General features: G+C 45.1%; 1 protein-coding gene and 1 non-coding gene across 2 annotated transcripts in view; both read left to right on the top strand.

Annotated features, from left to right (window-relative positions):
- AHCTF1 (AT-hook containing transcription factor 1) overlaps window positions 1–21,119 on the top strand; it is a 254,423-nt gene that overhangs the window by 133,598 nt on the left and 99,706 nt on the right. The gene's annotated exons all lie outside the window — the stretch shown is intronic.
- Window positions 9,404–9,509, top strand: LOC116458202 (U6 spliceosomal RNA). The gene has a single exon (XR_004245251.1). It is a non-coding gene; the product is annotated as a U6 spliceosomal RNA (small nuclear RNA).

Below are 21,119 nucleotides of genomic sequence, written 5' to 3'. Positions count from 1 at the left end.
TTTTTTTTTTTTGAGACAGGGTCTCACTCTGTCATCCAGGCTGGAGTGAGTGCTGTGGTGAGATCGTAACTCACTGCAGTTTCAAACTCCTGGGCTCAAGCAATCCTCCTGCCTCAGTCTCCCGAGTAGCTGGGACTACAGGTACATGCCCGGCTAATTTTTAAATTTTTTTGTAGAGACAGGGTCTTGCTATGTTGCCCAGGCTTGTTCCAAACTCCTGGCCTCAAGCCATCCCACCTTGGCCTCCCAAAGTGCTGGGATTACAGGTGTGAGCCACCGCACCTGGCCAAGACAGTATCTGATTCGCTGACGTCCAAGGAGAGTAATGATAATTTACAGTATCTGATTCACTGACATCTGAGGAGATTAGTGATAATTTACAAGACACTTCTTCTTCCCCGTGAGTGGCACTCGCTTTCTTAAATCAATAGCAAACCTACTTTTCACCTTAGAGGAGTTCACTGTCCCAGCGTGTTACTATGGCTGCATAACAAATCACCCGAAACTGGGGTGGCGTAAAGTACAACAATCATGCATTACATCACGTATTATCTCTCACTGTTTCCATGGTTAGAAATTCAGACCAGGCATAGAATGGACGGCTGGTTTCTGACCCACATTGTCAGGGATATCAGCTGGAAGACTCAAAGGCTGACGCGTGGACTCTGAGGGATCTTCACTCAGGATCATGACAGCAGCTGATGCTTGCTCATGGCTGGGGACTAGCTGAGGATGTCAGCCAGAATTCCTCACCAGACCTATCTGTGGCCTGGGTCTCCTTACTATGTGATGAGGGTAAGGATCCCAAGAGAGAAGGAAAAATAAATGGAGATTGCTTCATTTTTATGACCTAGCCTTCAAAGTCACATATTTTGTGACTTTTTGCCAAACTTCAATACTTGGGGCAATCATAAGACAAGTCCTAGCTGGGCGCGGTGGCTCACGCCTGTAATCCCAGCACTTTGGGAGGCCAAGACGGGCGGATCACGAGGTCAGGAGATCGAGACCATCCTGGCTAACATGGTGAAACCCCGTCTCTACTAAGAATACAAAAAATTAGCCTGGGGGGAGGTGGCGGGCGCCTGCAGTCCCAGTTACTCGGGAGGCTGAGGCAGGAGAATGGCGTGAACCTGGGAGGCAGAGCTTGCAGTGAGCCGAGATCGTGCCACTGCACTCCAGCCTGGGTAACAGAGCCAGACTCTGTCTCAAAAAAGAAAAAAAAAAGAAAAAAAGACAAGTCCCTGCCTAGATTCAAAGAGAAGAAACGTAGATCCCACGTCTCTGTGGGAGAAGTGTCAGACTCATCATAGGAAAGGCATGTAGGATGCATGTAGTGATAAATATACAGGTGCAACCACCTTTAGAAAATACGAGGCTGGGTGTGGTGGCTCGTGTCTGTAGGACCAGGAGTTTGGGACCAGCCTGGGCAATATGGCGAAGCCTGTCTCCACTAAAAATACAAAAAAGTAGCCAGGCATGGTGGCGTGCACCTGTAGTCCCAGCTACTGGGGAGGCTACTGTGGGAGTCACCTGAGCCCAGGAGCTGGAGGCTTGCAGTGAGGTAAGATCATGCCACTGCACTCCAGCCTGGGCAAGCTGAGTGCCACCCTGTCTCAAAAAACAACACAAAACAACACAAAACAAAAAACAGTCTGCCACAATGTGTTTCTAGAAAGGTATTGAAGGTTCATCTCATATTGCTACATAATTTGAATTTTAAAATATTTTATTATAAATATAATATCTGCTCACGTGGAAAATTTAGAAAAAGATTAAAAGAATAGTCCAATATAGTCCTACCACCCAAATTAACCATAATTAGAGAAGATTAAAGTTTTCTTATAGTCATATATACTATTTTCTGCTGTGGTTTCTTCCGTTGCCTGTCTTCCTCAATTTTTTTTTTTTTTTAGATGGAGTCTCTCTGTGTTGCCCAGACTGGAGTGCAGTAGCCTGATCTCGGCTCACTGCAACCTCCACCTCCCGAGTTCAAGCGATTCTCCTGCCTCAGCCTCCCAAGTAGCTGGGACTACAGGAGAGTGCCACCACGCCCGGCTAACTTTTTGTATTTTTTAGTAGAGACGGGGTTTCACCACGCTGGCCAGGATGGTCTCCATCTCTTGACCTCATGATCCGCCGGCCTCATTCTCCCAAAATGCTGGGATTACAGGCATGAGCCACCGCACTCGGCCTGTTTCCCAATTTTTAATGAAAAACTTGAAAGAGTAGTACAAAGAATACCATTTATTCTCCATATAGATGCAGATAATATTAACATTTTATTAATTCAATATTTGCTTTATCTCTTCTTTTCTTACTGAACCAATAGAAAGTTCATTTCACATATCATGACACCACCTGTAAATATTGCAGTCACAACATGCATCTCCTAAGCATAAGGACATTGTACTGAGTAATCACAACAACATTATCATCTAAAGAAATAGGCCCAGCACCGCGGCTCATGCCTGTAATCCCAGCACTTTAGGAGGCCAAGGTGGGAGGATCACTTGAGGTCAAGAGTTCAAGACTAGCTTGGGCAACACAGCAAGACCACATCTGTACAAAAATAAAAATAAATAATAACGATAATAGTTTCATGATATCTAATAATATAGAATGGGCAATTCAATATTAACATATCCCCAATTATCCCATGACCTTTTTTTTATTTTTGGAGGCAGAGTTTCACTCTGTCCCCCAGGCTGGAATGCAGTGGCACAATCTCGGCTCACTGCAACCTCTGCCTCCCAGGTTCAAGTGATTCTCCTGCCTCAGCCTCCTGAGTAGCTGGGATTATAGGCGACTGCCACCAGGCCCGGCTAATTTTTGTATTTTTTGTAGAGACGGGGTTTCACTATGTTGGCCAGGCTGGTCTCAAACTCCTGACCTCAAGTGATCTGCCTGCCTCAGCCTCCCAAATTGCTGGGATTACAGGCATGAGCCACCGTGCCCGGCCCCCATGACCATCTTTTATAGATTTTTAAAAAAATAATGATCCAATCAGCTGGGCGCAGTAGCTCACGCCTGTAATCCCAGCACTTTGAGAGGCCGAGGTTGGTGGATCACGAGGTCAGGAGTTCAAGACCAGCCTGGCCAACTTGGTGAAACCCCATCTCTACTAAAAATACAAAAAAATTAGCCGGGACTGGTGGCCGGAGCCTGTAATCTCAGCTACTTGGGAGGCTGAGGCAGAGAATTGCTTGAACCTGGGAGGTGGAGGTTGCAGTGAGCCGAGATCACACCACTGCACTCCAGCCTGGGTTACAGAGCAAGACTCTGTCCAAAAAAAAAAAAAAAAAAATCCAATCAAAGTTAATATCTGGCATGTGGATATCTGGTTAATTTCCTCATCTGGCTCCTGTGCCTCAGTACCTAAATCTGTCAAATAAGGGCTTAGTGATGAGACCCTTGTCTACCCATGGAGTTCTCGTGAGCATCCTATTCACTTTCTTCCGCTGGAGCTTACTGAGCACCTTCTGTGTGCTGGACACTGTGCAGAAGACAGGAGTACTCTTAGGAGCCTGCATTCTAGAGAGATGGTAGAAAAGAACGTACTTTGAAAAGTTAACATTGCGAGGTAAATATAGGGGGTTATCGTTTTAGGCTAAAGGATTGAAACAAATCTTGGGGAAAAAACCTCTTTTGTACGAAAGAAAATGGGTTTAGATTAAAATTAATTAGTTCTGTTCTGTGTGTTTGTTTACAAGCTCAATGACGAGAGATCAGCAATACTGAGCAGAATGGTAATTTTAGAGCTTAGAGTATATCAGAACACTGCAGGAGAACTTCTACTCTTAATTACATAAAATTACTTATGCGCATTTTGTCACATCATACAGTTAAGCACCACATAACAGCGTTTCAGTCAATGATGGACCTCATATACGACAGTGATCCCCTAAGATTATAATGGAGCTGAAAAATTTCTATCACAAATACTTACCATTGTGTTATTATTTCCTTCCACTATTCAGTACAGTAACGTGCTGTACAGGTTTGTTGCCTAGGAGCAATAGGCTTGTATTGGTCTATTTTCATACTGCTATGAAGAAATACCCGAGACTGGGTAATTTATAAAGAAAAAGACGTTTAATGGGTCCACAGTTCCACATGGCTGTGGAGGCCCCACAATCGTGGTGGAAGGTGAAGGAGGAGCAAAGGCACATCTTCATGGTGGCAGGCAAGAGAGCACGTGCAGACTCACTCACTGTCATGAGAACAGTGTGGGAAAAACTCGCCTCTATGATTCAGTTACCTCCCAACAGGTCCCTCCCATGACACGGGATTATGGGAGCTACAATTCAAGATGAGATTTGGGTGGGGACACAGCCAAACCATATCAAGGCCTTACCTGATAGCCTAGGTGTATAGTAGGCTATGTTATATAGATTTGTTTAAGTACACTCAGTGATTTTCTCAGAATGTATCCTGAGAAGACTGTATGACTGTATTAAATTTTTATTTTCTCAGTTATTATTTTCCTAAAAACTTAGTGAACAAGAAAACCCTATAAGAATACAGAGATAGCAAGTCAGAGTTTCGAGCTGGAAGTTGCCTGAGAGATCATCTAATCCAGATTCCACATTTTTACAGATGATCTGATCAGTGATCATTTTACAGGAGTTTGCGTGAAACTTAAGGCTCTAGACACACATGGTTTCCGTATGTAGAAGCCTGATTTCAAATCCTGTACATTAGACAAGACAATCAGAATCTTGTGTTATCCTGATCTTTGTTCTTCATCTTCCAGTTACGTGGATTTTCTTGACTGTCTTGTGAGAGCTGAAATAATAGTATCACCTTTGTGGAACGGTGACTGCCAGTTTTGGATCAATCTTAGGCCACTGGAAGGTTGGTGGATCTTCTCCAGCAATACGGGCTGAACTGAAGCAAAGCTGAGTCTAAGATCAGTTTGGACCCTTTCCCCTGGAACAGCTGGCAGGCATAGCCCGTTCCTGTCCTTGGCTTCCAACTGCTGGGCAACGTGTTTGGGGAGTGTGTGCCAATACTTGGAGTTTTATTCTTCTGGTTTAACAGTTGTTAGTGCTGTTGGCTCTCAGGGAAATTCAGAACAAGCTCCTTCTGTAGCTTTAGGGTTGGCCTGATTGGCAAGATAGTCTGTCCAGTTGAGGACAAACTGAAGTCATTTGTTCATTCATGTGCCAGTGTCCTTGTGCTCAGAAACAGTTGTTTTCAGGATGGCAAAATGAAAGACTTCAGGATTTATGATAACACTGAATGGCCATCCTCCAGGGCACCGTTGAGTCTTAGCAGAGTCCCAAGCTCTACACTCACCCTGAGTCTTAGGTTTCTTTGTTTTTGGGGTTTTTTTTTTTTTTTTGCTTGTTTGTTGTTGTTTTTTTTGAGACAGTCTCGCTCTGTTGCCCAGGCTGGAGTGCAGTGGCGCGATCTCAGCTCACTGCAACATTCATCTCTTGGGTTCAAGCGATTCTCCTGCCTCAGCCTCCTGAGTAGCTGGGATTACAGGTGGCCGCCACTATGCCCAGCTAATTCTCGTATTTTTAGTAGAGTCGGGGTTTCACCACGTCGGTCAGGCTGGTTTTGAACTCCTGACCTCAGGTGACCCACCTACCTTGACCTCTCAAAAGTGCTGGGATACAGGCGTGAGCCACTACGCAGGGCCCATTTCTTTGTTGTTTTTTTGTTTGTTTTTGAGATGGAGTCTTGCTCTGTCACCCAGAGCTAGAGTGCAATGGTGCAATCTTGGCTCACTGCAACCTCTGCCTCCCGGGTTCAAACAATTCTCCTGCCTCAGCCTCCCTAGTAGCTGGGACTACAGGCGTGTGCCGCCACGCCTGGCTAATTTTTTGTATTTTTTTACTAGAGGCAGAGTATCACCATGTTAGCCAGGATGGTCTAGGTCGCCTAACCTGGTGATCCGCCCGCCTCGGCCTCCTAAAGTGCTGGGATTATGGGCGTGGCCCACTTTGTTTTTATTACTGAGGTTATTCTGTAGGTTTTCTGAAAATAAGCAATCAGCATCTAGGTCCAAATTTACAATTTTTAATGACATTCCAAAATTCATCAATGAATAAAACAATAGCTAGGAATGTCATGTTAATTATTTAAATACATTGGAATCTGCCCATGTTCCCTTAAGCCTCCCTCCAAAGGAGGCCTGAAGTTGAGCGTATGACAAGAAAGTACCTAGTAGAGTAGAGCGAAGTTAGTGTTACACCAGAAGTCTAGAGAGTATCACAGTCCAGCCACTGGGAACCTCAGAATTGTGGTGTGGACATGCCCTTCTAAACTGTGGCTCAAGTAGGGTCAAATCCTTTTCCTAGGTTTTCTTCAGTGTGGCTGAGACTGGCAATAATTTCTTTTTTAAAACAAAATTTATAGAGATAAGGCCTCACTATGTTGCCCAGGCTGGTCTTGAACTCTTGAACTCCTGGGCTTAAGTGATCCTCCTGCCTCAGCCTCCCAAAGTGCTGGGATTACAGATGTGAGCCACTGCACCTGGCCAAAAATCAATAGTTTCTAAAAAGAAGTTGCTGAATACTGTTGAGGAATAAAAGATGAATTAAACATGGAGAATAAAGGAAGCATAACACTGGCATGCTGGAATGCACCTGTAGCCCCAGCTCCTCAGGAGGCTGAGGAGGGAGGATCACTTGAGCCCAGGAGTTCAAGCTTGCAGTAAGCTGTGATTGCACCACTGCACTCCAAACTGAGCAACAGAGTGAGACCCTACCTCAAAAAAAAAAAAAAAAAGAAGAAGAAGCATGACATTATTTATTCTAGTCATTCATTCAACAAATATTCATTGAATACCTAATATGTGCTGGGGATATGAACTGTGAACAAAACTTTATAGAAAGCTTGTAGTTTTTAATATCCTTTGTCTGATTAAAGAGGAAAACAACTTGCAAACTGCAGGGAGACACAAAATAAATAAAATGTTTAAATCTCCTGTGCAAAATACAAAGGACACTAAAGAAAATTTGAAATTATCATCTGTGGTCTTTGTTTACATAGAGCTTCCACTCTGGTGGTAGAAGTGGTACTTGGGGGCTGGACACAGTGGCTCACGCCTATAATCCCAGCATTGTGGGAGGCCGAGGCAGGCAGATCACTTGAGGCTAGGAGTTCGAGACCAGCCTGGGCAACAAGGCAAAATCCTGTCTCTACTAAAAATACAAAAATTAGCCAGAAGTGGTAACATACGACTGTAGTCCCAGTTACTCAGGAGGCTGAGGTGGGAGAATCGCCTGAGCCTGGGAGGTCAAAGCTGCCATGAACCAAGATCACATCACTGCCCTCTAGCATGTGTGACAGAGCGAGACCCTGTCTCAAAAATATATAGTGGTACTTGGGAAGCCAGACAGTAAACAAAGATGAACTGGTGCTATGAAGAAAAAGCAAGGTAAAGGACAAAGAGCGAGGGGAGAAGGTGCACTCTAGGTAGGGTGGTCAGGGAAACCTCTTTGACAAAGCCTATAGGGCTCATTCTATCCCTTTCTAGTCCCAAAGGGCTGGCCCAGCTGTGCCAGCACCTGGCTTACCAGGTCTCAGCAGTTCCCACAGGAAGGATCCTCCACACAGAAGCCGGCTTTCCTGACAACTTGGATCCTTGCAGCTAAGGACCAGGGCCTCTGTGGTTGACCTGAGACTTGCCTCTTTGTTCTAGTTTCTGGTCTAGGAGCATGTAATAGTCTCCTAAGGCTGCTATAACAAACACCACAAACGGTGTGCCTTCAAACATCCGAAATGTATTATCTCAGTTCTGGAGGCTTGAAGTCGGAAATCAAGGTGTGAGCAGGGCCTGACATCTGCCAAGGCCTCTAGGGAAGAACCCTTCCTTGCCTCGCCCAGCTTCTGGTAGCCCCAGACGTTCCTTGGCTTGTGGCAACATCACTCCAACCTCCACCACCTTCGACGTGGCCATCTCCCCTCCGTGTCTGTTTTCCCTTCTTATTGGATGAGGACCCACCCTATTCCAGCATGACGACTTAACTAATTGCACTTGCAGTGCCTCTATTTTCAAAAAAGGTCACATTCTGAGATACTGGGGGTAGGACTTCAGCATACCTTTTTGGGGAACACAGTTCAGCCCAGAACAGAGACCAAGAGTCCAGGCCCAAGGGCTAGGGTGATTTTTTTTTTTTTTTTTTTTTGAGACGGAATCTCGCTCTGTCGCCCAGGCTGGAGTGCAGTGGCGCAATCTCGGCTCACTGCAAGCTCCGCCTCCCGGGTTCACGCCATTCTCCTGCCTCAGCCTCCCGAGTAGCTGGGACTACAGGCACCTGCCACCGCGCCCGGCTAATTTTTTTTTTTGTATTTTTAGTAGAGACGGGGTTTCACCGTGGTCTCCATCTCCTGACCTCATGATCCGCCCACCTCGGCCTCCCAAAATGCTGGGATTACAAGCGTGAGCCACCGCGCCCGGCCTGCTAGGGTGATTTTTATAATGATGACATAACGACACATACTGAGGGTGTCTTAGTGCCTCCATTTCAGACCAACTATATGACAACAGTTAAACTGAGTAAAAAGCACAATATTCCTACAATATGAATTGCACTCATTCTGTAACAAAAGGGACATGAAGTCATACCTTTGTTTTATTACTAACTGTATATTGTTTGATAGTAAACAAGTTGACATGACTTTGGAGAAACAAGGTATACCTGTTTGATATTTTTCAATTTGGAGTGGTCCTAAGAATAGCTACTGTTTTAAGTGTTTTACAAGTTTACTCATTTAATTTTCACACTCTTCCTAGGAGGATGAAACTACTGTCATTTTGCATTTTACAAATGAAGAAACCGAGACAGAGTTGTCAAGTACCTTGTCCAAAGCTGCTCAACTAGGAAGAGACAGAGCCAGGAGAGCAATGAAATGTTAATAGCTTTATAAATCCCTGTAATTGTCATTTGTTTCTATATTGGGTGGATTTTTTTTTTTTTTTTTGAAACGGAGTTTCGCTCTGTTGCCCTGGCTGAAGTGCAGTGATGAAATCTCTACTCACTGTAACCTCCGCCTCCTGGGTTCAAGAAATTCTCCTGCCTCAGCCTCCTGAGTAGCTGGGAATACAGGAGCGTGCCACCACACCCAGCTAATTTTTTATGTTTTTAGTAGAAATGAAGTTTCACCATGTTAGCCAGGCTGGTCTCAAACTCCTGACCTCAGGTGATCCGCCCACCTTGGCCTCCCAAAGTGCTGGGATTACAGGCATGAGCCACCACGCCTGGCCTGGGTGGATTATTTTTAAAGGATTATGTATAATTAAAAAGAATGGCAAGTCTTAATTTTTCAGTAATTATTTTTAAACCATTTGAGAGGCCTTCCTAGTTGTATATTCAAGCACAGTCCTTGGTCATAAGCACACACCAATTTTGTCTTTCTCCCAAAAGGTCACGAATTATGAAACTAAGCAGTGCTCGCTTCGCAGCACATATACTAAAATTGGAACGATACAGAGAAGATTAGCACGGCCCCTGCGCAAGGATGACACGCAAATTCATGAAGCGTTCCTATTCTTGCTATAGTCCACAGCTCGGCACCTCGTTTGGCTTCTCTTGCCCGGATCCTGCCATGACGTCACAGGGCCTGTGACGTCATAGCCTTCCCATGTCCATCTCCTGTGGCACCACTGAGGTTGGCCATAAAACAATCTGGCAGTCCCCACTCATGCATGGTGCTTGCCACCTGCCACCCTAGCCTTCGCGCAGCAGTAAATAAATAAATGCTCTTCAGGGGCACTTACTGAGTGCCAACTGCATACACAAGAGGATACTATGGTTTGGCCGGGCGCGGTAGCTCACGCCTGTAATCCCAGCACTTTGGGAGGCCGAGGCGGGTGGATCACGAGGTCAGGAGATCAAGACCATCCTGGCTAACACGGTGAAACCCTGTCTCTACTAACAATACAAACAATTAGCCAGGCGTAGTGGCACGTGCCTGCAGTCACAGCTACTCGGGAGGCTGAGGCAGGAGAATGGCGTGAAACCAGGAGGTGGAGCTTGCAGTGAGCTGAGATCGCGCCACTGCACTCCAGCCTGGGTGACAGAGCGAGACTCTGTCTCAAAAAAAAGAAAAAGAAACTAAGCAAAAGCAGGAGGCAACCAGATAAAAGTGGGGAAACATATTCTCCTTTTAATCCATAGGCTCTTTGGTGAGTTACATCGGGAGCTCATGACCTCATTTGGCTTTCAGTAACTGAAGCCTAGTATATGACTTTAGTACAATAAGATTTTATTTCGTAAAATGAGGCACATAGCCACTTTAAAAATAAAGACACAAATATCTCTTCTGTGGCATAAGATAATAAAAATATTACTTAAGCCGTAAATCTGAAGCCGAATTAATTCTGTATACATTTTCCTGCTACAGAATGTCACTTTTATACGATTGTATTTAAAGACACATACAAAATTGTTAGTATGTAATTGATGGTTATACTATATAATAGAGAAGTAAATTAGTCTTTTCCATTTGTTTGCAAAGTAAAAAAATAATATCTCAAAAAGTCACACTGACCACAAACTCAATAGCAAGAAGGTGTGGGGAAGTAAGGGACCTTTGATGAGGTGGAAAGATCAGTCACTGTTGGGGACCTGTAAGAATAAGAACATGCAGCTCAGTCAGGAAGGAACAAGAGGTAGACCTTTTTTTTTTTTTTTTTTTTGAGACGGGGTCTTGCCCTGTTGCCTCGGCTGGAGTGCGGTAGCACGATCTCGGCTCACTGCAACCTCCACCTCCCGAGTTCAAGCGAGTCTCCTGCCTCAGCCCCCCAGGTAGCTGGGACTACAGGCATGAGCCAACATGCCCGACTAATTTTTGTCTTTTTAGTAGAGATGGGGTTTTGCCATGTTGGCCAGGCTGCTCTTGAACTCCTGACCTCAGATGATCTGCCTGCCTCGGCCTCCCAAAGTGCTGGAGTTACAACTGTGAGCTACCGGGTCCGGCCCAAGAGATAGAGCTCTTTAGGAGATACTAGTCTCACTAGATCCAACATAAATGGATTGAACCAGAGCTAAAAATTCCACCTGCCTCTCACAGAATTAATTTTAAAAGAAAATAGCATCATATGGTTTTCCTATTTTCATTTTTACCAGCAGGGCCCTTCTGTTTCATTACTCCAATCTTTAATTCTTTTCTCGAGTTCTAGAGTTGCTGTTACCACTAGAAAAGTTTTGCATGTGATAGCTGTTTCCCTAAATATCATGCAAATATTCTTGAAAGCATCCTCAATGCCGTTGAAGTGCAAAAAAGGAAACTTATATTCATCAAACACCTACTAAATATCTGGCAGTATTCTAGGTATTTTACATGGGGTATGTAATTTCGTTCTCAGAACAGCTCTGTGAAGTGGGCGCTATTATTATTCCAGTTTACAGATGAGGGAATAGACGCTTAGGGAGAGATAAGGCTTAGGGTCTTCAGAGCAATGAGGCGAATGGCAGGGTATAAAGCCCTTAGCCTCTTACCTCTCTCGTCTTCTATGAGCCTGTTGCTGGTTTTAAACTTGCTTGAAAAGTTTGCTCTTAGTGCTAAATTGTGCAACTCAGACACAGTAAAACAACTATTTATTGTACACACATCGTGCCAGACACTTTGCATGCATCACCATTAATTTAATCTCTACAGTGGCAGCCCTGTGAAGTTAGTATTATTTTCCAATTTTATTGCTAAGGAGCCTGGGACAGAATGTAAATCAAGGTACTGTTTCCTTCATTGAGAAAGTCTGACTTTGGAAAAAAAGTCAGCCAAATTAAGTAGTGTGTTGAGTGACATGGGTCATTTTATTTTCTGGTACAAGCCCCTTATCTCCTTGCAGACTTGTACAGACAGTTTGGGATCCACACTTGGAGTGGCATTGGCTTAGAAAAGGTCAATTACAGCCAGGTGCGGTGGCTCACACCTGTAAGCCCAGCACTTTGGGAGGCTGAGGAGGGTGGATCATTTGAGGTCAGGAGTTCAAGACCAGCCTGGCCAACATGACGAAACCTCATCTCTACTAAAAATACAAAAATTAGCCGGGCGTGGTGGTGAGCGCCTGTAATCCCAGCTACTCAGGAGGCCGTGGCAGGAGAGTTGTTTGAGCCTGGGAAGTAGAGGTTGCAGTGAGCCAAGATCACACCACTGCATTCCAGTCTGAGTGACAGAGTAAGTTCCTGTGTCAAAAAAAAAAAAAGGCCGGGCGCGGTGGCTCACGCTTGTAATCCCAGCACTTTGGGAGGCCAAGGCGGGCGGATCACGAGGTCAGGAGATCGAGACCACAGTGAAACCCCGTCTCTACTAAAAATACAAAAAGTTAGCCGGGCGTGGTGGCGGGCGCCTGTAGTCCCAGCTACTCGGGAGGCTGAGGCAGGAGAATGGCGTGAACCCGGGAGGCGGAGCTTGCAGTGAGCCGAGATCGCGCCACTGCACTCCAGCCTGGGCGACAGAGCGAGACTCAGTCTCAAAAAAAAAAAAAAAAAAGAAAAGAAAAGGTCAATGACGCCACTCACCGCCTCACAGGTAACGAGTGTGGAGACAGAATTCCAAGCAAACTGTGCTCCTTCCCAATACCACATTATCTTTCCGGTATTCAAGGAATGAACTCACGGCCTCAGCAAACAACTCTGCAGAATTTTCTTCTGCCACAGGGCTTTCCTTGTCCCGTTCCTTGCAATAATTTTGCAGCATATATGTTATATTAGAAAAACAATAGCTACTTAAGTGTTCCATTAGAATTATAGAAGGTTGTGATACTGGTACATGGTAATTCATGGAGGTGAGCACCAGAAATTAAAGGCATAAGATTGTCCTCTGAAAATAAAACAAGTGATGTCTGTACCCATTATGGATAGAATTATCCACCCGTGGGATTAAATCAAGAGACTGTGTGAATAAACGTGTGGTTGAGATGCATGGAAACGCCCAATATACCACTCACAGTGTCCCAGAAACAATGCCAGGGAGAAAAGCCTGATTGTAGCTTCATCAGCAAAAACCCAATCTGTTGTACTGTGCCCTGTGTGGAATGACCTTGTGCTTAGAATGGCAGTAGCAAACCCAGTGCGGGAAAGGAAGTTGGAAACCCAGAGTTGGCTGTGTTGAACTAGAACAGACTGTTGTCTGTTGAGAGGCAATTGTGAGTCACCAGGCTTCCCAAACCTTCAAAACAATCCCAAGCCACGTACAGTGGTGCATGCCAATAGTCCCGGCTTCTCAAGAGGTTGAAGCAGGGGGATTGTTTGAGCCCAGGAGTGTGAGGCTATGGTGCACACTATATGACAGGCATGACAGTGCCTGTGAACAGCCACTGCACTCCAGCCTGGGCGACAAAGGGAGGGTCTGTCTCTAAAAAAAAAAAAAAAAAAAAACCAACCCCCCCCCCAAAAATAAACAAAAAACCCTATCACCCCATTTACGCTTTGATTTTTTTTTTTTTTTTTTTTTTGACAGAGTCTCGCTCTGTTGCTCAGGCTGGAGTGCAGTGGCCTGATCTCGGCTCACTGCAAGCTCCACCTCCTGGGTTCACGCCATTCTCCTGCCTCAGCTTCAGGAGTAGCTGGGACTACAGGTGCCCGCCACCACGCCCAGCTAATTTTTGTATTTTTTGTAGAGACGGAGTTTCACCGCATTAACCAGGATGGTCTAGATCTCCTGACCTCGTGATCCGCCCGCCTTGGCCTCCCAAAGTGCTGGGATTACAGGCGTGAGCCACCGCACCCGGCTTACTGTTTGATTTCATGTTCACCAAGCAATATTTTGATTACTCAGTTTCCCACACATTTTACTATCTGAAAAGAGGGTTCTCTGGATCAGGCATACAGGAATCCCAGTTAAAGCAAAGAAATATCCACTGTTACAAATCAGTAAGTTAGAATTTTGGTTTCTAGATACACTTCTTAGGATTGTGGTTCCCACAAGTCAGTCTCCTTGAGACAGATGAGCTCTAGGAGTCCTGGTATGACCAAGTTTTCTCCAAGAGCAAGACTGGAGCCAGGTTTGTGGTGCTGTTACCGGGAGAGCGCCCGCCTGGCTGCCCGCCAGATGCCATCTCGCTCATCACCCCTCCTTTCGGCCTTCACAAATGGGTGCAATTGTTGGCCACGTAAAATGCCAGGAAATAAGTAAAAGTCCGAGAGGGTATGAAAACTTATCAAAAGGCTAAAAATGAGTAAGAAATCAGATGGCATAAGAATTGAGAACATGACAGGGACCACGTGGTTCAGAAAAGTGGAAAGGCAAGAACGGGCAAAGGCTTTGGAAAAGAATGCAAGTACATTCGCGTTGGAGGGAGAAATTTTCGTGGTGTAGATGGGAGATGCTCTATCATATCGTGATAGGTAGACTCAAGAAAAATCAGAAAGCAATCAAGATGGGATGGGATGTGGGATTAGGAAGGTCAAAAGACTAAAATGCAGTGACGGGAGGATGGTAGCCTCATCAGGTGTGACGTGTGGAGCATTTTTATTGCTCACTCTTTTGGGGAAAGACAATGAGCTGAAAAATAAAAGCTCAAACCTCCCTTGTTTATGGAACTATCGTATAACTTTAGATGACTTCATCTTTTTGTCATCTGAAACCTCTCAGAGGCCGGGCGCAGTGGCTCACACCTGCGTGAATTTGAAGTGGCAAATGACAGAAAGACTTCTCCAACGGAAACAAGTCTTCAATCAGAACCGGTTTAACACCTCAGTATAAATCATATCCCAAGGAGCTACTCGGAACCTTAAGCTGCTTTCCTTTTTTTTTTTTTTTTTTTTTGAGATGGAGTCTCGCTCTGTTGCCCAGGCTGGAGTGCAGTGGCGCAATCTCGGCTCACTGCAGGCTCCGCCTCCCGGGTTCACGCCATTCTCCTGCCTCAGCCTCCCGAGTAGCTGGGACTACAGGTGCCCGCCACCACGCCCGGCTAATTTTTTGTATTTTTAGTAGAGACGGGGTTTCACCGTGTTAACCAGGATGGTCTCAATCTCCTGACCTCGTGATCCACCCACCTCGGCCTCCCAAAGTGCTGGGATTACAGGCGTGAGCCACCACGCCCGGCCAAGCTGCTTTTCTTTCTTTTTTTCAGGGTCCAGTCGTTGACCATCGAGCTGCTTTAAAGACCCTGCGGAGGTTCTGTGGCTGCTTGAATACAGCGCCTGGACTCCCTGCTCTGTGAGGTGAATTTCCACCAGGTCCAGCCGCGTCAGCCCGAGTTCTGAACTAAAACACGCCTCTCACAGAATCAATTTCTAACGGATGTGAAAGGAAGATCGTTCTTCCGTGTTATATTTGGAAATATATTTTTTCCCTTTTTATTTGGTTGTCCTAACTCCATGAATAGAAAAGAAAATGTATTAATTCATTTTTTAATTTTCTTTTTTTTTTATTTTGTTAGTGTTTCACTTTTTTTCTGCACTACACAGATGTAGTGTATTCATTCATTAAAAAAAAAAAAAGGCCGGGCGCAGTGGCTCACACCTGTGATCCCAGCACTTTGGGAGGCTGAGGCAGGTGAATCACGAGGTCAGAAGTTCGAGACCAGCCTCGCCAAGATGGTGAAAACCCGTCTCTACTAAAATTAAAAAAAAAATTAGCTGGGCGTTGTGGCAGGCACCTGTAATCCCAGCTACTCGGGAGGCTGAGGCAGGAGAATCACTTGAACCCAGGAGGCGGAGGTTGTAGTGAGCCGAGATCGTGCCACTGCACTCCAGCCTGGACAACAGAGTGAGACTCTGTCTCAAAAAAAAAGGGCCAGGCACGGTGGCTCACACCTGTAATCCTAGCACTTTGGGAGGCTGAGGCAAGCAGATCACGAGGTCAGGAGATTGAGACCATCCTGGCCAAAATGGTGAAACTCTGTCACTACTAAAAATACAAAAGTTAGCCGGGCATGGTGGCAGGTGCCTGTAATCCCAGCTACTCGGGAGGCTGAGGCACGGGAATCACTTGAACCCAGGAGGCGGAGTTTGCAGTGAGCCGAGATTGTGCCACTGCACTGCAGCCCTGCAGCCTAGCAGCAGAGCAAGACTCCATCTAAAAAACAAACAACAAAAAACAGGCTGAGCACAATGGCTCATGCCTGTAATCCCAGCACTTTGGTAGGCCGAGGTGGTCAGATCACCTAAGGTCATGAGTTTGAGACCAGCCTCGTCAACATGGCAAAACCCCAACTCTACTAAAAATACAAAAACCAGCCAGGTGTGGTGGCGCGCACCTGTGATCCCAGTTACTTGGGAGGCTGAGGCAGGAGAATCGCTTGAACCTGGGAGGCAGAGGTTGCAGTGAGCTGAGATCGTGCCACTGCACTCCAGCCTGGGCAACAGAGCGAGACTCCAGCTCAAAACAAACAAGCAAACAAACAAACAAAAACAGCTGAGTGTGGTGGCTCATGCTTGTAATCCCAGCAACTCTGGAGGCTGAGGCAGGAGAATCACTTGAGGCCAAGAGTTCACAACCCAGCCTGGGCAATATAGGGAGACCCTGTCTCTACAAAAAAATTTTAAAAATTAGCCAAGCATGGTGGTGCATGCCTGTAGTCCCAGCTACTTGGGAGGCTGAGGCAGGAGGATCGCTTGATATCAGGTGTTTGAGGTTGCAGTGAGCTATGATAGCACCACTGCACTCCAGCTTGGGCAACAGTGAGACCCTGAATCTAAAAAAAAAAATTGTGAATGCCAACTCTACGCTAGGTACTTTGCTAAACACCAAGGAAAAAAAGATGACAAAGACTTTTTTTTTTCTTTTTTGAGATGGAGTCTTACTCTGTCACCCAGGCTGGAGTGCAGTGGCACAATATCGGCTCACTGCAACCTCCACCTCCTGGGTTCAAGCGATTCTCCTGCTCCAGCCCCCCGAGTAGCTGGGATTACAGGCGCCTGCCACCGCACCCGGCTAATTTTTGTATATTTCGTAGAGATGGGGTTTCACCATTTGGGCCAGGCTGGTCTTGAACTCCTGACCTTATGTTCCACCCGCCTCGGCCTCCCAAAGTGCTGGGATTATAGGCGTGAGCCACCACACCCGGCCAACAAAGACTTTTTTTTTTGTCCTAACACAGCTCACAGTGTAGTCAGGAAAATAATTTATAAAAAGTAATTAGAACATAGCGTGATGGATGCTGTAATGGACCCTTGTTCCATTTCCTATTTCAAAGCACCAGGCTTCTCAAGCATGTGCAGATCGCACCATGATTCATTAACTTCCTTTGTCTGGAGTGCCCCTTCGATTAACTTGGTGCTAACACATCAGATAATAGCAGCAATTATAGTGTAAGATTTTATTTCTAGTTCATTAAGCTGGAAGTGTTTTGTTTCTCTTTCATATGTGAACTATGTTTTGTTTCCTATCTAATTATCCATGTTGATGTTTTAAAGTGGGCATGATCATAGATTTTATTTTGTTTGCAGTTGTATCATAAGGGTAATTCCTTCTAAAGAAGAAAAAGAGAGACAGGGACTGAGGGACCACTGGTGGTTCTGTCTAGGTTTACCAAAAACTAAAAATGATGTTCAGCAAAAATCTTCCCATTGAAACAAGATGGAGTAGGTAATTTTTAAGGGCCCGACTCTGATAATCTATTATTTATATAAGAAATTATACATTAGGTCGACTAACATTCCAAACCAATGACCAGCAACTCAAAAGAAAAATCATAATACAGTGATGGAATATAGCCTGACATTTATGCAGAATAATTCATCCAAACCAATGGAGAAATATCTTCCATACTATCACAGTTTGTTGCGTATCAGACAACTCACTGAAGCTGTAGAAATAAGAACAGTATTTGCGATTGCGCATATTTGGTAGCAGTTCAGCTTACTATGTATTTTCACACATAATCCTCACAACAGATAAGGAAACTGAGGCTTGGCTAGCTTAAGGTCTTTATCTATGGATGCACAAGTGGCATAGGATAGCATCAGAGATCAAAATTCAAATTTACATCTTTTTTGCCCAAATTCAGGACTTTTCATATTTCAATACACTGTTTCCCGGCCGGTCCAGTGACTCACACCTGTAATCCTTATGCTTTGGGAGGCTGAGGTGGGAGGGTCACTTCAGGCCAGGAGTGTGAGACCAGCCTGGGCAACATCGTGAGTCCTCGCCTCTACAGAAAGTTTTTAGGCTAGGCACAGTGGCTCACGCCTGTAATCGCAGCACTTTGGGAGGCTGAGGCGGGCGGATCACCTGAGGTCAGGAGTTCGAGACCAGCCTGGTCAACATGGTGAAACCCCATCTCTATTAAAAATACAAAAATTCGCCAGGTGTGGTGATGGGCGCCTGTAATCCCAGCTACTTGGGAGGCTGAGGCAGGAGAATTGCTTGAACCCGGGAGGCGAACGTTGCAGTGAGCCGAGACTGCACCATTGCACTCTAGCCTGGGCGACAGAATGAGACTCCATCTCAAAATAAATTTTTAAAATGAATGTGCTAATGGGGTTGAACCTGTTGCATTTGTGTTAGGAGTCTGGTCTAGAATAGCACATGGCCCACTCTGGATGTTTTGGCCTGTGGGCGCCTGATGGTCTCGGGGGAGTTGAAGGCTGACACGAAGCTGGAGATACTGTTTCAGATCTTCTCCATTCCAGGAGGTTGACAGTGTGCAGGTTTGAAGTGTGCCCCCAAAAATACCAAAGGAAAGAAATGATTCTAATTAAATAATGTTTACAAAAGCACTTAAGGACTTCACCAACAACTGCCATTGAATGTCTTATTGAGATTGATTCTATGTAAATGGTTTCTATGATACATCAGCTGGAATTATACTCAAGTTTGCCAAAATGGTTGTTCACACATCATTTTATCCTTTAGTGTTTCCGCAGCATGACTCCATCTGAGTCTTACGAAGTGCAGGACCGTATTTCACTCTTTGAAATCTTCCTGATCTTCAAATTGAAAAACTCTTGATTTTTTAAATTTTATTTATTTATTTTTTATTTATTTATTTATTTATTTATTTTTTTGAGACGGAGTCTGGCTCTGTCGCCCAGGCTAGAGTGCAGTGGCGCAATCTCGGCTCACTGCAAGCTCCGCCTCCCGGGTTCACGCCATTCTCCTGCCTCAGCCTCTCCGAGTAGCTGGGACTACAGGCGCCCGCCACCACGCCTGGCTAATTTTTTGTATTTTTAGTAGAGACGGGGTTTCACTGTGGTCTCGATCTCCTGACCTCGTGATCCACCCGCCTCGGCCTCCCAAAGTGCTGGGATTACAAGCGTGAGCCACCGCGCCCAGCCTATTTATTTATTTTTTAGCAGAGTCTCGCTCTGTCACCCAGGCTGGAGTGCAATGGTGCGATCTCGGCTCACTGCAATCTCCACCTCCTGGATTCAAGCGATTCTTCTGCCTCAGCCTCCCAAGTAGCTGGGATTACAGGCGCCCACCGCCACTCCCGGTTAAGTTTTGTATTTTTTTGTAGAGATGGAATTTCATCATGTTAGCCAGGCTCTTCCTGAACTGCTGACCTCCAGTGATCTGCCTACCTCGGCCTCCCAAAGCACAAGGATTACAGGTGTGAGCCACCATGCCCAGCCAAAACTCTTGATCTTCTTTTCCTATCTTTGAAGACTGTAACTCAAAGAGAATAATTCTTAGACTATGGTTCTGGTGTGTTTATCTCCGCCCTTCTTTTTTGGAGGTTAAATTTTCCCACTTTCTACTCTCTATTCCACTGAAATGCCATCTCCCCAGCCTTATTTACTAAAGATTCATCAAGTATGTTTTCCAAAAGCTGCTCCACTGAAGAGGCAATTTATATTTGAGATAGAATTAAAAGATTGCATAATAGGCTGGATGTGGTGGCTCACACTTGTAATCCCAGTGCTTTGGGAGGCAGAGGCAGGAGGCCAGCTTGAGCCGAGGACTTCGAGAGCAGCCTGGATGCCAGAGTGAGACTGTTTCCAGGAATAATAAATAAATACAATTAAATTTTCCAAGTGTTTATGTCAGTGTTGTGGGAAATTTTTTAAAATAAAAATATTCATTTTTATAGGTTGCAGTGAGCCAAGATTGCACCAGTGCACTCCAGCCTGGGCCACAGAGAGAGTCTCTGTCTCCAAAATAAATAAAAATAAAAATATTAAAATGAAATAAAATTTGCCAAGTGCATTAAACTTTCATGATGTACAATGAAGGTAATGAAGGGTAGTTACCTAACTTTAAAATTAGGCCCTTTTAAAATAAGAGAATTCAGGGGCTGGGCATGGTGGCTCACATCTGTAATCCCAGCACTTTGGGAGGCCGAGGCGGGAGGATCACTTGAGCCCAGGAGTTCTAGACCAACCTGGGCAACATGGTGACACCCTGTCTCTGTAATTTTTTTTTTTTTTAAGAAATCAATTGGATGTGAAAAAAAATTTTTTTTTTTAAGACTGAGTCTTGCTCTGTTGCCCAGACCGGAGTGCAGTGGCGCGATCTTGGCTCACTGCAAGCTCCGCCTCCAGGGTTCACGCCATTCTCCTGCCTCAGCCTCCCGAGTAGCTGGGACTACAGGCACCCGCCACTGCCCCTGGCTAATTTTTTTTGTATTTTTAGTAGAGATGGGGTTTCACCGTGGTCTCGATCTCCTGACCTCGTGATCCACCTGCCTCGGCCTCCCAAAGTGCTGGGATTATAGGCGTGAACCACTGCGCCAGGCCAGAAAAAAAATTAAACATTATCTCTGGCTGTGAAAAAAAAATAAAATAAGGAAATTCAGAATCATATGAGTAACAGAAGTCTAAAAGATGATTATAGAGCTGTCATTTGAAAAAAGTGCCTTTTATCCAACTGGTGAGGAATGAGTCTGTGACCCAACCACTTCTAGTGAATTAATGGCTTAACCAAAACCAGAATGTGGTATTAAACATTTCTATGACTGACTAGAATGCTGAATGTTTATTGTAATTATCAGCAAGATACTTATGAGAGAACTGTAGCTCTCCTTAATTTTAAAGTTGCCTTTATGAAAATATTTCAAACAAAAAATGTTTTTAAAAAATAAATAAAATTTAAAAAAAGAAAAAAATAATGTTTTCTTTTCTTTTTTTTTTTTTTGAGATGGAGTCTCGCTCTGTCGCCCAGGCTGGAGTGCAGTGGCGCGATCTCGGCTCACTGCAAGCTCCGCTTCCTGGGTTCACGCCATTCTCCTGCCTCAGCCTCCCGACTAGCTGGGACTACAGGCGCCCGCCACC

This window comes from Hylobates moloch, unplaced genomic scaffold, assembly GCF_009828535.3.
Source record: "Hylobates moloch isolate HMO894 unplaced genomic scaffold, HMol_V3 SCAFFOLD_18, whole genome shotgun sequence".
NCBI classification, from domain to species: Eukaryota; Metazoa; Chordata; class Mammalia; order Primates; family Hylobatidae; genus Hylobates; species Hylobates moloch.
Note: the sequence above shows the minus strand (reverse complement) of the source record. Positions and strands in the feature narration are given on the sequence as shown.